This window comes from Macrotis lagotis, chromosome 1, assembly GCF_037893015.1.
Source record: "Macrotis lagotis isolate mMagLag1 chromosome 1, bilby.v1.9.chrom.fasta, whole genome shotgun sequence".
Lineage (NCBI taxonomy): Eukaryota > Metazoa > Chordata > Mammalia > Peramelemorphia > Peramelidae > Macrotis > Macrotis lagotis.
The window spans coordinates 403,716,198-403,730,715 of record NC_133658.1 but is presented as its reverse complement, the minus strand read 5'-3'; positions in this window follow the sequence as shown (position 1 = coordinate 403,730,715).

Genomic DNA, 14,518 nt, shown 5'->3' with positions numbered 1-14,518 from the left:
TGATTACTTATTTATTTTAAACTTTCATTTAAAAAAAATTGTAGTTCTAAATTCTTTCCCTCCTTCCTATCCTTCCCCTAGCCAGTGAGAAGGCAAGCAAAATGATATCAATTACACACATGAAGACATGCAAAATATAAACATAATTAAATTTGAATAATTGCTTAAAAATCTTCACCTGGCTAGACAAGGTGTTGGGATAGAAATAATTTTAAATACCTTTTGTTTTTGATAAGAGAAGGCCTGGAGAATTTGGGGAAGTTTTCTAGGTTTTAGAGAAAGTGTGATCTTTGAAAAAGTATGGAATTTTGGAACTGCAACTATGTACCAAAAATGCGTGATCTATTATTCTGCTATTTAATTTATACTATTGAAATTTAGGGAGCAACAGTATGACCAGGTATAGGACTGAATTTAGACAATTGAGAGTTTTAGTCTATATTTCAAGAAACTGAAGAAAAACAAAAGGGTATTAATGAGTAGAATAAGTTCACATAATTAAGCTATTGAATTAAACTTGTATGTATTAGTGCCTACAGTGTGAAGGACATGGTGCTAGGCCCTAAGTTTACAATATCAAAGAAAAAATTCTCATGGACCTTACATTTTCCTGGAAGGATTTGCAATGGGAGTTATAGGGTTAGGCATTTATACACTGATAAATGTAATTTTTTAAAAAAGGGTAAAATAAGGGCAAAGGAGAGACATTGCTCTGGGAAGTGGTCTCTAAAATGGGCTGATCATGTGATCAGTCAATAGGAGGATGTGAAGAGAGGTTGTAACCCATTTTTTCTTTCATAGTTAATTATATAGTTTTGCTACAATACAACCCATCTACCCATCACCTATTACAAATGACTACTCCTTTATTCTATCTACTCCACTTTCATTGCTGTGTAAGCTCCTAAACTTACTTCTTAGCTTGATATGAGTCCTTAGACAAGATAGAGCTTAACCTTTATCATAGCAGCTGCACAGGTGACTTTGAGAAAAATCAACCCTCCCCTTCCCCCTTTCCCTAGACTACTCACTATGAAAAAAAATTTATTACTAGAGCCTTCAAAAAATTTGGGAATGTTGAACAAAATAAAATTTTGATAGGAGGATGAAATACAAATCAATAATTTTTAATTCTAAAGACAACAGGAAATTCCTGAAGTTTATTTAGTAGAAGGATTGTATGATCTTTTGTAAAAAAGATCATATAATGCTTACACCCCCCACTTTTGAGTGAAGAATAGATTGGCATGAAGAGAGCTAGAAGCAGAAAAATTGATTAGTAGGACATTGCTATAGTTTAGGTGGGAAGAGATTGCAGTCTTCAAGAAAGGTGGCTGTATGAGTAGAGAGAAGCTGAATGTTAAAGATATTGTGGAGGTTAAGAAAGATAAGATTTGGCAAATCATTCTAGATATGAAGGGAGGAAGAGGGAGGAGTCAAGGTTATGAATCTTGTAGCCTGGGAGAAATAGTTATGCCTTCAAGAGAAATAAGGAAGTTCATTTTAAAGGGAAGGGTTGGGGGGGGGGGATAAGTTTGCATATGTGGAATGTTGGTGCTGAGAGTGACGAGAAGGGGAAAAGTAAGAGATGTGGGGGAAGAATGGAGAGGATTTGGCAAAGGATTCTATGTGAAGAATTAAGGAAAAGAAGGAATCAAAGATGACAAAAAAATTCAAGCTAAGGTAACTGGGAGAATGCCATTTACAATAATTAAAAGTTACAAGGGTTGATCAAGTTTAGAGAGGGAGATGAGTTTTGAACTTTGTGAGTCTGAACTGCCTGCAAGCTCTGCAAGATATCAAGGTAGAGACATCTGGCAGCTGGTTGGTGATTTGGACTGAAGTTAAGGGGAGAGATTAGAGTTATATAGTTTAAAGAATCATCAGTGTTGGTTGATGATATTTGAATCCAGGGGAGTAGATGTGATCACCAAGGAAGAGAGTATAAAAAGAAAAGAGAAGGACGCTTAGGCTGATTACCTCACTTAGTGGATAGGATGTTAAACCAAAAGAGACTAAGAATGAGTACCCAGACAGGTAGGATGAGAACTAAAAGATACCATCAAAGAAGTCAGAGGAGAGAATATCTAGGAGGAGGAGGGGTGGTTAACATTATCAACTTCACCAAGACCAATTGTTTAACTCAATTGTTCTTCCAGAATTAGAAGTGAGTTTTGAACTTTTCATATCCATGGTGACCTGATTTGCAACCCTGAAGCCATTGGTTGAGCATGATTCCTAATGTGGATTATTATTTTATAAATTATTAAGAAGAGCAATCTCTCTCCATTTAGTGAATGTCATAACAAAAGAGTTAGGAGGGAAACCAAGACATTGTCTATCCAAAGAGCACAGCATTTGGACAGTGTAAAGTCACTAAATTATTCAGCAGCTATTTGAAAGTATAGTGTTTTGTAATTTCAACAGCACCATCTCAACCTGACTCCATGTAGTGCAGAATATTAAAAAGATGCCTTGGTAGGGATCTAAGAGAAATAAGAATCAGCTAGAGGAGATGGTCAGGGAGTGGAGGGGTCTAATTAGAGAATTTTTTTTTACTTTGACTTTAAACTTTTTTATGTCTGATAAGATACTTTATAGAAAACTTTTGATTTCTCTTTCTTTGTTATGTATATGTCTCAGTCTTAACACTAATCTGTGCAAAATAAATATAAGAAAAAAAAGTTCTCCAGTATCCTGATTGATTGTTCCAAAATAGATCAGGAGAAGAGAAGTATTTATTTGTATGCAGTTCTTGAATGATCTTTGTTCAAATGGAATGATCATATGAAAATCTGATTCCTTCAGTAAAATAACCAAAAAATATGAAAAAATTTTTAAAAATTTATTTTTAAGCTGCATGATAATTTTAAGTGGCTATTATTCTGTTTCTGACTAGCTTATCACCATAGCTAGAAAAGGCAGCTGGGGCTCTAATTTAGAATCAATGTCTAGAAACAGAATTTAACTTGGAATTAAAATAAAAATAGTTAAAATGAGAGGCAACCAGATAGTTGACTGGGATGAACTCTTCCCTACCCTGCTTTTCTTCTAATCTAAACCCAATATGGCTTTCCCAGCAGCAGTTTTGTGCTTATGTATTCCACAGTCTTTCTCTTCCCACCCTCCCCTGTAAACTGAGACTACATTCTTAAGAAGTTTGTGGTTCTTGCCCTAAACAAAAATTCCTTCTTTTATCTGTGACTCAACTCTCTCTGAACAAGTTAAAGATAAATAAAACATAGATCTATAAGAGATTTGAGAAGATATCAATCTCTACAATACCTTACTCCATTTAAAAGTTGAGCAAATTAAAGTCCAATGAGGTCATTCTGGTTGTAGACAACACAGGCAAGATTTGAACACAGGTTCTCTGACTCAATGACTGGTGCTTTTTCCACTGTATCATAATACCTCCCAATTCATTGACTAAAAGAGAAAAATATTTATCTTAGAGTACTTGGAATAAGACTAGTTTCCCAATTTTGTGTCTCCACTATCTAAAAGAATTGTACCTGGAGAAATGTATTCATTTAGTTGTCATACTGACAAGGATTGGAAATAGAGGATACACTTCTAGTGAATATAATCTCTAAAATTTCTGCAGACACATCTAAACAACTAACAAATGCTTAGTTTAACTATTCATTTTCTAGATTCACTATGAACCTATCCCCTATCTCACAATTTTAATATTATTTCAAATGTGTTTCTATCAATTATATCATATTTTACCTTATCTTAATTATCTGTTAGCTGGCATTATTTAATAAAAATCTTTAGTCTGAAAGACAGAATGGTTAGAGTTCAATTCTAGGCAAATCATTTAACATCTTGGTGTTTTTTGATTTCAATACTTTGTTTAGCATAGAGATGACAAACAAGTGGCCCTGGGCAGGGTTTAATACTTCAGAGGGTAACCAAAATATAAATGAAATAGAGTAAAGTGAAATTGGAAATATTTAACAAGATAAATTATTAATATATTTATTATAGTTTAAACATTATTTAATATATTATACACTTATTATATAGTAACAAAATAAAAGTGCAATAAAACATAGATATTGTTAATATATGGCTTTCTGTCAATATGTGACCTTATATATGGTTTAGTGATCCCCATTTCTATGTGACTTTGACCTGACTACTCTAAGTAATTCCTAAATTTAAGAACAGGAGCTGATCTACATTGATAGTTTCCTTTTCTGGGAGCTCCCTATCTCAGGTGAACTCTCAGGTCTGGGAGCTCCCTATCTCAGGTGAAATCTCAGGTCTAGCCTTATATTTCTACATATACATTAGTCTGCCTAATAGAGATTTCTGTAGGTATCTTAGTAACATATTTGCAAAAGAAAAAAAAAGCTGAGATTACTTTTTGGAGGGTAGTTCTCAAATTCTGGTGATTTCACACTTGGGGCTTACATCTCCCTATACTCTAATTATTAAAAAAAAAAGGATGTAAGAAGTTATAGAAAGTTTTTTAAAAAGTGAAATGTTTTATCAGAAACAATAAACACTGATACAAACTGTACATGTTAATAACTATAATTAATACATTTCAATTAAAAATATCATAATATTTTATAAAGCTCATAAAGTATCATAACATATATTAGATAATCATTTTCTCTACAATTCCATGACAACTGAGGCAGTGTGGCAAAAGGGAAAGACTACTACTACCTCTGGGCCTAGGAGAGGTGGGTTCAAGTCATGTCTTTAATGTTTATCATCTTTGTAAAAACAAAACTTTCTTGGGTCCCAGTTTCTTTATCTAATGAAATGAGAGTGTTGGCTCCCAGGACCTTTCCAGATTTACATTCATGGAACTTAATCCATTAATTACATTCATTTCCCCTTATTTGATAAAAGTTCAGTGTGCTCCATTCTTCTTCTTTAAGTGTTTTTTTCCTTATCATGTTTTATTTTCATAAAGATATTTCAAAATTTCTTTTCATTTTTCATGTTACTCACCTAATTCCATGATAATCTATTACTTTATTAATAATTGTTTAACCAAGAGTAAATCACTTAACCACTCTGGTCTCAATTTCTTCATCTGTAAAGGGGTGGAATTAGATAGTCCTAAACACTTTATTAGTTCTAATCCGATGATTCCTAGTAAGAGTTCTGTCTGTGATAATAATAATAATAATAATAATAATAATAGTTAATATTTTATGTAGTTTTAACATTTGCAAATAACTTTACTATTTACTATTTATTATGTCATTTGATCTTCATAATAATCCTGTGAAGTAGGATCTATATTAGCCTCAATTTGTAGATGAGGAAGGTGAGTCTGAGAGAATGAATATTATTTGCAACACCACACAACTACTAGGTGTCTGAAGAAGGATTTGAACTGAAGCCTTCCTGGTTATAACTCTAGAACACTACCCACTGTAGTACTAACTTTCTTAAATTAAACTCTTATTATATATTGTTTAGCTAACACCATATTGTTGGGTTATGGCAAAGTTTTTTTTTTTATTTACAAATATGTTATGATGAAAATCTTTGAGCACAGTGGCACTATCAGGCTATATAACCAACAACAGAATTATTGAATCAAAAGTTAAGTTTTGATGAAGAAAGAGAGAAGCAAAAAGCATAAGAAGTATGGGCCTAGAAAAGTCAGAATCAGTGGAACAATAGTAGGGGACCATGGACAGTATTGGAGGGGATGCTAAAAGAAAGTATAGAAATTTGAAAACAAATTTCAACTGCTTCACAGTTTTGTGATGATGGATTCCAGTTTAGAAAAACACACCATTTTCTGGAGTTCAAGTGTATATTAATCCTAACTCTCCTCCTACCTCACCCTTCCCTCTCACCAATACGTAGAACTATGGGAGCTTCTTTGGATTAGAAAGGACATCACAATGGGCATGTTTGGCAATACTAAGGCCAGGAAAGAAAACTCTTAGGTGCTAGTTTTATACTAACTCTAGAATAAGAGTGAACAGTCTACATTCCAAGTTGTGGATGTCTTTTCTTGAACTGCTTAACACCATCACTGATTTCTGGCTAATTTAAAAAGACCTCTGTGGGGTTTTCTGAATATAGAAAGACAGATTCTGATTGGAAGATAGAATTCTCATCTTTTCTTCCTTCTTACATTCGGTCATTTTATACCATTCCCGATACATTCATGGATTCCTCAACCCATTTGTGAATGTGTGTGAGTGTGTGTGTGTGTGTGTGAAAAACCATGAAAGGACAGAGTTAAAAGTCAATAAACTAGTCTCTCTTCCTCCTATCCTCCATCTGCCAAATGCTTCAACTAAACATTAGTGTGCCTGGAAAATTTCAGCAAACTCCAATAAAGAGGCTAGGAGAAAGAGGAAACACATAAGGTTTGGAATGGAAAAGAATTTGAGGAAGATACTTGTAATTTAGAACTTTAATACCACTATTTCTCCCTTCTCGTTGTGATTTAAGATCAGTATTTTCCTTTTTTTGCAGTGTGTGACATAATGGGCATGAAAAATTGCAGATGAGATTAATATATTTGTTGGTTTTGTTGAGCAGTTTTTTCTTTTTTTTTTAATCCTTTGTTTCATGGGTTGTAATATGGCAAGATATATTCAGAAATAAATGTGATAGTTTAAAAGACATATTAATAAAAATTTAAATTTAAAAACCAGGTCTACTTGTATTCCTTGGTCCAGGCCTAAATTCTAGATTGACTTTCCTCCTCTGCTAAATGGCAATGATACTTTAGACAATGGAAAGATTAAGTTCTCCTTCCTAATTGCAGACCAGAGAGGGATTTTAGAAAATTTAGGAAAGAAGTGGAAGAAAAGATTGAGATCTCATTTGTATAGCACTTCAAGGTTTTCAAAGAACTTTCCTTACAGTGATCCTCTGAGATAGGAATATTATCTATTTACCTTTGGAGGTGGAAATTGATGTTCAGCTAGATTAAATGACTTGCCTATGGTCACACAGCTGTGCCAGAATTTGAATTTCAAACTGAGGTGTTCTCTACCGCTCTAGGCTTTCAGCCCAGATGATGAAATGAATTTTGTTCCTCTTGGCTTGATTGAGAAGTAAGACTTTGAATGTAGATAGTTACATATCTTGTTGTTTTATAACGTTTTACTTAGTTGTCTTGGTTATAAGAGAAATCCCAAAAGTTGGGGTAAATCTGAAATGATTAAGGCATAAAAGCAAAAGTCTTCAATATTTTTCAAAATAAGGTAATGAATCAGACTGTCTATAGTCAAAAGAATTAAATTTGTCTTCATAGCCTCCCAGGCTACTTTGTTATTGTGCCCAAGGTTCTAACTTCACTGGGTTTTTTGGTCTGTGCTCTCAGAGGCACTTTCCTTGTATTGCCTCAGTCTAACAGTGTCTTCCTATATAAAAGGATTGAGATAATATGATAGGGGCAGCTAGATGGTACAGAGAATAGAGCACTGGCCCCTGGAGTCAGATTGGTATCAACTCAGACACTAACTGTGTGACCCTAGGCAAGTCACTTAACTCTTATTTTAAAAAAAAAGATAGTCTGATTAAGCTCTTATACCAAAGAGCTTAATATGGCTTAATATGTTTCCTCTTCTAAATATCATATCTGCATCTTTTCAGGCACTTAATTCAAATGTTTTCAGTGATGGTAGTTTCAGGCATGATTTTTTTTATAGTATTTTGCAAGGCAAATGGGGTTAAGTGGCTTGTCCAAGGCCACACATCTAGGTAATTATTAAGTGTCCGAGGTCAGATTTGAACTCAGGTACTCCTGACTCCAGGGCAGGTGCTTTATCCACTGTACCACCTAGCCACCCCCAGGCATGATTTTAAGATATCTCTGAATTTGGGAGTCAGAGTATCTTGACCACAATTTAGTTTTGGACATTTATTACCTGTTCATACAGGAAGGTAATTTGGCCTGTTCTGGGTTTCACTTCCTAAAGGTATTGGATTAGATGACCCCTCTAAAGTCCTTTCAAGATGTAAATCCTATTAAACATTTGAATTAAACTTGATAGACAGGTACCAGGTCAAAGGACCAGTACTGTTGATGAGTATTTGATTTTCCCAGTAAAAATAAAAATATGCTTATTATCTATGAAAGCATTTGTTCATTGAAAGAATATCAAAGGGGAAGGCTAGGTGGCACAGTGTCCCTGGAGTCAGGAGTACCTGAGTTCAAATCTGGCCTCAGACACTTAATAATTACCTAGCTGTGTGGCCTTGGACAAGCCACTTAACCCCATTACCTTGCAAAAAAAAAAAGAATATCAAAAATGGTGGTGCAAATCAGTTTAAAACTTGCATGATGTTCATTAAAATACTCCTTGAAACATGTAATCACTAATGATCTTAACTTTCCTCACCATAATCTTTATAAATTCTGACCAATGTGAAAAATCTTAGATGAAAATTTCTCCTGTGAGAAAGAAATGTATTTGGGATTGTCTACCTGACTTGGTTTTTTTTTTTTGTTTGGGGTTTTTTAGGTTTTTGCAAGGCAAATGGAGTTAAGTGGCTTGCCCAAGGCCACACAGATAGGTAATTATTAAGTGTCTGAGACCCAATTTGAACCCAGGTACTCCTGACTCCAAGGCCGGTGCTTTATCCACTATGCCACCTAGCCACCCCTTACCTGACTTGTTGATTTAGAGATTTTATCCAGGAAAATATATACCAGCTTCTGAGAAAGACCAGGAGATAGATAGCAACCCCACTCTTAATATAAACTGAATTTCTAAGGAATTTTTTTTAACATGAAATCAACCAAGAGGTGGCCTGAGAAGGGCTAACCAAAAAAGACCCAAACTTTTTAAAAATGTTATTTTGTTTGTATTTTATTGCCAGTACAACTGATATAGTTCAAGAAACAGCTCAGCAAATTTTCCAACAAAATACATTCTCTGAAAGCAGCTAAGCTATGTTAAAGCATTTTGTTAAATCTTCCAGATTTGGGGAATGCTGGGGGACCGGAGTGATTAAAATGGACAAGAAGTGGTGTTTTGTTCTATGTACATATGTTTATCTTTTGGCCAATAATTGAATCATTAGTGAGTATTCCATGATAGTATATTCTTTGACTAAGTTTCTTATATTTGTTTAAGCTTATTGATATAGCAGATAAGGTTTGACACTTCTACTCATAAGTGGAAATTCATTCATTACTCATTCAGTACCCATTTTGAAGGAAAGGAATCAGACTCCAAGAAGGCATTACCAGGGTTAAATGCATTTGTTGAAGAAAGACTAGCAGTAGGGAATATTGAATAGGAGAGGGGGAAAAAATTACAAATATAAATCTAATAACCATATGCTTCATTCTATTCACTGGACATTTATTTCACATCAAAGCTTCAATTTCCTCACCTTTACAATGGGGCAGCTAAGAGGTACAGTGGATAGAGCACTGGCCTTGGAGTCAGGAGGATCATGGTTCGAATCCAGATTCAGATACTTGACACTTACTAGCTGTGTGACCTTGGGTAAATCATTTAACCTTCAAGCCTCAGAGGGCCATCTCCAGTTGTCCAGATTCATATCTGCCCACTTGATCCAGAGGACTCCAGTGGAGAAGGTGAGACTAGTGACTTAGCACACTCCCCCGCCCCACTCAAATCCAATTCATGAGCTTGTCATGGACTCACCTCCCTGATGTCATGGTCCTCTTTGAGAATGAAAGACAAATGCAACAACTGGGGCAGCTAGATGGTGCAGTGAATAGAGCATCAGCTCTGGAGTCAGGAGGCCCTGAGTTCAGATTCAATCTCAGATACTTAATACTCAGCTGTGTGACCTTTGGCAAGTCACTTAACCCCATTTCCTTGCAAAAATTTTTAAAAAAATGAGACAAACATTGGAATTAAAATGGCCAATCATAGGGCAATATTAGCTCTTTTAGTTCTGCTTTCTTATGCTTTATCATTTCCTATGAGTCTTTCCACATTTCTCCCATTTCTTCTTTTTTGTGGCACATCATGGTATAGTAATATTTCATTCCACTTCTATGCCATACTTTGTTCAACTATTTTCTAAAGTTTGAGACCACAGGTGTTTTGACATCTATTCAGAAATCTTGTATCTATTACCCAAGACTTATATCTCTTATCTTGCTCTATTAACTACCTTGCTTGATTGAAGGAAGCTAAATGACCCGCAAGGAACTTTCTAAAGAGCACTGACCCTTTGCTGTCAGTGTAGAGTTAGTGACTGATGCCTTTAACACAAGGCCAACTCAACTAGTACTTAGCAGTGTCTAGATAATAAATACTCCTGGCATCTTCTATCAAGCACCTGGAGAGAACATCCTGAAGCATGAGAGGTCCTAAGAAGAAAAAAATCATATTAGAAACTTCAGTAGATGGGGAATCATTTGTTTCCTATTAACCAGCTGTATAACCTTGGGCTATTCAACAACAAAACATTTATTAAACACCAGCTGTTGTTTCCTCTCATCTGTGAAATGCAGTTGGAGGAGCTTTTCAATATCTTAATTATACTGTATATAGCTTGTTTGTACATATTTGTGAGCTCTTTGAGGGAAGGAAGAAGTCTTCAGCCAGAGTTTAGCACGATGCCTAGCACCTAAGGAGGCAATTAATAAATGTTTCATGATTGACTTACAATGATCTAAGATTCTATCTTCAATATTTTACAATTCTAAGAATGTTAAGACGTCTAAGCTATTTTCATATAACAGTTTTAGAAGGTTAAAAGTATAAGGTAGACTTCAAGACTTTGGGGTTGGAAATACGTTTTAACTCCCATTTAACTCTTTATCAATCAAAAAACATTTATCAAGCACCTACTAAGTACTAAGTACTATGCTAAGCTCTGGGGATAAAAATTCAAAAAAAAAGAGTCACTGCCCTCAAGGAGTTTATAAACTAAGGGAGGAAGACAGCACTAAAAGAAGCTGAAAAGAAGAAGGGATGAGGAGGTCCTGGATTCCAGGGTATGGTGGAGAAACAGAAAAGTTCTAAGGTAGTGCAGTCATGTGAGAAATGGGGAAATTTCTGAGTTGAGCTCTCTTAAATGGAGGTTCAAAATTTGTGTCCTTACCCTCCAATTAGAGGGACAGAGAAGGGTGATGACATGAAGTGACCAAACTGATGGGATCTTCTAGTAAGATAAATATGCGCTTCCTGGAGCATGGTGCAGGAACCAGAGAAATCTTTAAAAAGTGCAGATAGGTGAGAAATGAGAACAATCTTGACAATTTTTCACTCCCTTTCCCACAATTACATTATAGTGGACTCTGTCAAAGAAGTCTCACAGGAGTTCCTAGGAAGACCATTCATTTTTCTTCCTTGACCTTAGCTTGGCTTACAATGAATTTGAGTCAGAATGAAAGCTCAACAAACCTGACCCTATTTTTAACATTTATCAACAGTAGAAACCAAAACCAAAACAACATTAAAAAAACAATCTAATCCACCACTAATAGAACCTGGCTTTGGTGTTATATTATGGAAATAAAAATATTGTCTCTCTATCTAGACTCCCTAGACCTAGACAGTCATTTTTGTAGAGATGATAACTGAATACTTGACAGCTAATGGGATCATCCAAAGAATAGGAGAACCCATTGTAAAGCCTTGCAGCACATGACTATATTAGGGGTGAGACATGGATGATGATCTAGAAAAGGATACTGAGAAGGGATGATTATAAAGTATAAGAGATTCCATAATCTTGTATAAAAGTATAAGAAAGTGTCTCAAAAGCTAAGAGAAGAGAGAATATCTAGGAGGTAAACCTTACAAAAAAAGATTGTTGAAAACTAAAAAGTAGAAGCTATATATTAGATTACTCTGTCAGTGAGAAGGGTCAGGGAAAGGAGGAAGGGAGGAAAATGTGAAACTCAAAATCTTACCAAAAAAAAAAAAAGATTGTTGAAAATACATAGGAGGAAGGAATGGTAAATGATAGACAAAAGACAGAAAAATCAAGGATGTAAATAAAGAAAGGTCATCAGATTTAGCAAATTAAGAGATCACTGGTTGTGTTGGTGAGTTTCAGCTGAATAACCAGAAACCAAACCAGAAATCAAAAAGAGAGAGGGAGTTAAAGAAATGGAGATAGGTAAATATCTAACTATATCTTTTTCTAGAAGTTTGACTGTGCAAGTCATTCTCTCCTGGTCTTCTGCTTATCTGACTGTTCTTTCTATGCCTTCTTTTCTGGATCTTCCCTCAGATCATAAAATTGAGGTGATACTCAAGGTTCTTCTCTTTTTTTCCTTCTTCTTCCTTTAAACTACTTCATTTGGGGAGTCTTAGCTCCCATAGAATTAAGAATTATCTCTATGCTGATGATTCTTTTATTTTGGTATTTTTTTTAGGTTTTTGCAAGGCAAACGGGGTTAAGTGTCTTGCCCAAGGCCACACAGCTAGGTAATTATTAAGTGTCTGAGACCGGATTTGAACCCAGGTACTCCTGACTCCAGGGCCAGTGCTTTATCCACTGTGCCACCTAGCCGCCCCTATGCTGATGATTCTTAATCTACCTATTCTGGCAGAATGCAAGATGGATTGCAGTGGGGAGAAACTCTTCACTTCTAACTCATATGTCCACCTACCTTTCAGACATCTCAACCTGTATATATCCAAAATAGAACTCATTGCTTCCCCCAAATCCTCCCATCTCCTACTTTCTCAATTACTGTGGAGGACAACACCTTCCTCTCTCAGAGGTTTCCTTCCTTGTAGGCTCATTCTCAACTCTTCATTGTTTCTCATCCCATTCTTCTCATACCCTAGTTGTTGCTTAGGCCTATCAATTTTACCCTTATAGCATCTCTTGAATATAATTCCTTTTCTTCTCTGATACTACCACCACTCTGGTGCAGGACCTCATCACCTCATGTCTGGATTAGGACAAAAGTTTACTGGTGGGTCTGTCTACTTCAGGTTTCTCCCTACTGCAATCCATCTTGCATTCTGCCATTAAACTGATTTTTTTTCTAATTGTTACCACCTTACTCAGCAAACTACATTGACTCCCTATTGCCCCCAAGATCAAATGCAAAAGGCTCTATTTGTCATTCAAAACCCTTCATAACCCAGCCTCTTGCACCTTTTCAAAATTTTTGCAACTTACTATCCAAAACCCAGAGACAGTGGTGTCCTGGCTGTTTCACTAACAAGATAATCTATATCTTGGATTCTGGTATTTTATCTGGCTGATCCCTTTGCCTGGAAAGCTCTCTCCTCAAGTTCATCCACAGACCTTCCTGGATTCTTTAAGTTCCAACTAAAATTCCATCTTTTTATTTAATTATCATTTCTTCCCTTATTTCATATTTATCCTGTGTATAATTTGGTTGTTTGCATGCTGTCTCCCCCTTTAGATTATAAACTCCTTAAGGACTTTTGCATCCCTTGCATTTAACATTGTGCCTAGCACAATGTTGTTTGTCTTCATTTTTGAAGAGGACCAATGACATCAGAGTAATGTCTTGATTCCCCAGTGAATTGGATTTAAGTGAGGCAGAATTGCACAAAGTTCTCAGCCTCACTCTCTCTTACAAAGTAATTGAAGTCCAGTGGCAAGATAAAGGTCAGGGTGATTGGTGATGGCCCAGGATTCGATAGATGACCTTAGCATCTGATAAGTGCTCCACAGAGCTTGCTTCAACCACTTTTATGGCTATTGGAATAAATTGCTTTCATTCACTCATTCTTCTGGGGGAAATCTTCCAAAGTTTGGGGTAGACATCATCCTAATTCAAACTGGTTTAGCAAGTTTAGCAAGATAGTTTTACCAGGGTGTAGCACTGCTCTTGCTATAGTTTCTTGGAATCACAGGTGAAAGTTGGATAACATATGGACACCAAAAATGGATGAATAGCCCTGAAAAAGACTCAGGAAGCCCTCATACCATGGTTACTAATCCTTCCTGAAAATTCCCAATGTTGGATTTACCTGCCTAATCTGAGAAAGTATAATGAAGGGAAAGGGAAGACCCAGAAAGATGACAAGGGTATCCTAGACAGCACTAATATTGAAACAGGAGTAAATTTTATTTTATTGAAATTCTGTTAAATAAAGTCTGACCATTATAGAGCTTGTGGGATCCCAAATTGTTATAAGAAGCAAATCATGAAAACTTTTTTACCTATGAGGAAAATGTCTACTTTAACAGAGAAAATCTCCCATCACTTTGTTCACATGAAATAAGGTCATGGTTACCTTGCTTCATCTCTTATGAGCTAAATCCACAACAATCAATTCCCAACTAATACAAGAGGTATTGGTATGTCCACAGCAAAAAACTGAAGAGTGATCAAGGCACTTTAAGAACCACCAGTCTTAGGGGCAGCTAGGTGGCACAGTAGATAGAGCACCGGCCCTGGAGTCAAGAGTACCTGGGTTCAAATCCGACCTCAGACACTTAATAATTACCTAGCTGTGTGGCCTTGGGCAAGCCATTTAACCCCATTGCCTTAAAAAAAAAAAAGAACCACCAGTCTTAGGTCAGGTAGGTGGTCCTTGTAGTCAAAAGGTCTTGAGTTTAAATCCAATTCCAGACACTCAAT